Below are 3,160 nucleotides of genomic sequence, written 5' to 3'. Positions count from 1 at the left end.
TAGGTTAAGTAAATAAATAAACAAATTTTAGATTTAAGTTTTTTTCGATAAAATTTTATTGAATTATGTTTGACCATCTAAATCTAAATTTAGTACATGTAGGTTGAAATAGGGATATTTTTTATTTCTTTGTCTTTTAATAAATTTATTTTGACTCTTAAATTACAACACTAATCTACATATGTATAAAGTTCATATTTAATTATGGCAAATCTCCTTGCTTATTTTCAGGACCTAAATATAGGCGACACTTTTTCTGTGATTCGTTTCTTTAATGTTTTCATAACAATTTTGTTAATGTTTTCATCATAAATATATGCTTGGTTTTTTTAATGTTTTCATTATATTGATATTGAGATGATAAATAAACTAAAATATGAGAAACTTAGTGTATGCTTATGGAGTTGGCAATAATATTATTTCTGTATTTATAAATTACATATTCTACGGTTCATATTTATTTCATTCAAACTTTTATACTTATTTTTCGGATTCAAATATGTAAAACACATTTTCCAATAACATTGAAATGAAAATAATATAAATTTATATTCTTTAATTTTAAATATGTTTTAATAATTTGTTTAATATTTTTCTATTATATTAATTAACATTAAAATAATAATAAAAACCAAAATAATTCCTACATTAAAATAAAAATAAATAATATAATATAAATTTTAATAAATAATATAATATAAATTTATATTTGTATTAGTAAATTAAATTTATATTTGTATTAGTTGGTTTAAATTTTAAATATCGTATTAACAATTAGTTTAATTTTTTAACATTAAAAAAAAAAAAAAAAAATTCCTATATCATTGAAATGAAAATAATATAAATTATAATCGCAATAGTTTGTTTTAAGTTTTAAATATATTTTTTATAAGATTTAATTTTTTAATATTTTTTTATTATATTGGTTAATATTAAAATAATAAAAAAACCAAAATATAAAAGATTAACAGATAAATAAGAGTTTGTTTAGGAAGTAAAGATATAGGTTAATACCTAAGACTAAGACTAAGACTTAGAGGTATGTGTAAGCTTGTGTTCATATGAACTATTTACTAATAATTATAAGTAACATGGTTTTCTTTGAATAATAATGATAAGTCAACTTACATTGGGAAATATCATCATGTGATAAGTGTCTTTCTTTTGACAACTAAATTATGACAAATTTTCTATAGTTTAAAAAAAAAAAAATTTTTATTGATAAATATTTAGGTTTTCTAAAATACTACTAAAGAAACAATTATATAATATACCCCTGAAAGGTGAACAATGTTGTCTGTTAAAATTGCACCATCCCGATAAAAAAATTAACTGTCAAGTGCAATCCTCAGTATACACGACAGACAATGTTGTCTGTTAAAATTGCACCATCCCGATAAAAAAATTAACTGTCAAGTGCAATCCTCAGTATACACGACAGACTGAGAACATGGATGAATAATGCTCAAACTCAAATCAAATCACGCAAACAATCACATCATTTATTGCAGTCAAATCCGATACAGTTTGCAAAAATTTGACTCGAAGAATAACAATATATATATATATATGGTAAGACCCGACACCCTTTCTACCTTTCCAATTCCAGCCCCCCTCAGAAGTTTCTTCCCGATCCTGCCCGGTGTAAGCTGAGAGCAAACATGACAATCACCAGGTCAGATGATCAAAAACCAGCAAGAGAACCCTTGAATGTTCAGCAGAGACGATCCGGGACCTTCAAGCACCAAGCACTAAGGCTCCCAATTCCACCCCGCCCCGCACTATCTGCACACTTTGCCGTCCCGCTGCCATTACCACCCCCGTCGGGATCCTTTCCTGTCCCGCTGCCATTGCCACCCCCGCCGGGATCCTTTGCCGTCCCGCTGCCTCTGCCACCGCCACCGCCGCAGGGATCCTTGCCACCCCCGCCCCGGACACTCGTGGTAGCAAGAACAGTAGATGAGTTCAACCCGTCGGAGCTTGAGAAACTGGAGATTCTGGGGTATGGCAGCGGGGGAAAAGTGTACAAGGTCCGACACAAGAGAACCCAGTTCCTCTACGCCCTCAAGATCGTGCAAAGCGACCACGATATACTCACCCGTAGCCACGTCGTCCGCGAGATGGAGATCTTGCGGAGAACAGATTCCCCATACGTGGTCAAGTGCCATGGCGTCTACGATCGGGTCGGGGAGATCCATTTCGTGCTGGAATACATGGACGGGGGCTCGCTGGACAAGTGCGGGCGACGGTTGTCGGAACCGTTCCTCGCGGCGGTGGCCAGACAGGTCCTGCACGGTCTCAAGTATCTCCATGCCAACAAGATCGTGCACAGAGACATCAAGCCTTCCAATCTTTTGCTCAATAGCAGGCGCCAGGTCAAGATCGCGGACTTTGGCGTGAGTCGGATTCTGTCGAAGTCGCTCGATCCCTGCAATTCCTGCGTAGGGACCTTCGCCTACATGAGCCCCGAGAGAATCGACCCCGATATGAACAATGGGCGCTACGATGGGTACGCCGGCGATATCTGGAGCCTCGGGTTGAGCCTCCTGGAATGCTACGTTGGGCGGTTGCCCTTTCTGCCACCCGGCGTGCACCCGGACTGGCCAACGCTCATGTGCCTTATACGCTACGGGGACCCGCCCACGCCACCGCCCTCAGCTTCTCAGGAGTTCCAGAGCTTCATCCGCTGTTGCTTGCAGAAGGATGCCGGGTTGCGCTGGACGGCGTCTCAGCTACTTAGCCATCCGTTTGTCTCACAGGCAGGTGCCTCATCTGCTTGTACTCCTAAAGGAGCTGAGCCACCAAAAACTGGTTATTAGTTAGTTGCAGATTTTGCTTCAATTTTATTTGGTTTTGCATCTTTAAACCTTGAATGATTGTTCAGAGCCATGAATTCCAGTCGTTCCCATGGTTTGAATGGTTTAAAAGTCTTTCTGTCGTGTGCGCCAATGTGTAAATATATCCACCAGTTCTATGCATTGCAGAGTTTGGGAACCATTTGAGCCAAATCTTTAGAAATATGTTATTGATAGCTATGCTGAACCCTCACGTTAGATTTATGAACTCTTACCATATTTGATGTCTAACGTGAGATAGATTGCATCTTCAGTATTCGAGGAAATGAAGACAGATCTATGGAAGGAGTTTTTTTTTCAACTTC

General features: G+C 37.2%; 1 pseudogene; it reads left to right on the top strand.

The window, feature by feature from the left end:
- The first annotated feature begins 1,661 nt into the window (after window positions 1-1,661).
- On the top strand, window positions 1,662-2,819 carry LOC149181588 (mitogen-activated protein kinase kinase 9 pseudogene; annotated as a pseudogene).
- Window positions 2,820-3,160: the final 341 nt, after the last annotated feature.

The sequence above is a fragment of the Pinus tabuliformis genome, chromosome 3_2, assembly GCF_031772625.1.
Source record: "Pinus tabuliformis cultivar Carrire ecotype Pingquan chromosome 3_2, CPIR1, whole genome shotgun sequence".
NCBI classification, from domain to species: Eukaryota; Viridiplantae; Streptophyta; class Pinopsida; order Pinales; family Pinaceae; genus Pinus; species Pinus tabuliformis.
Note: the sequence above shows the minus strand (reverse complement) of the source record. Positions and strands in the feature narration are given on the sequence as shown.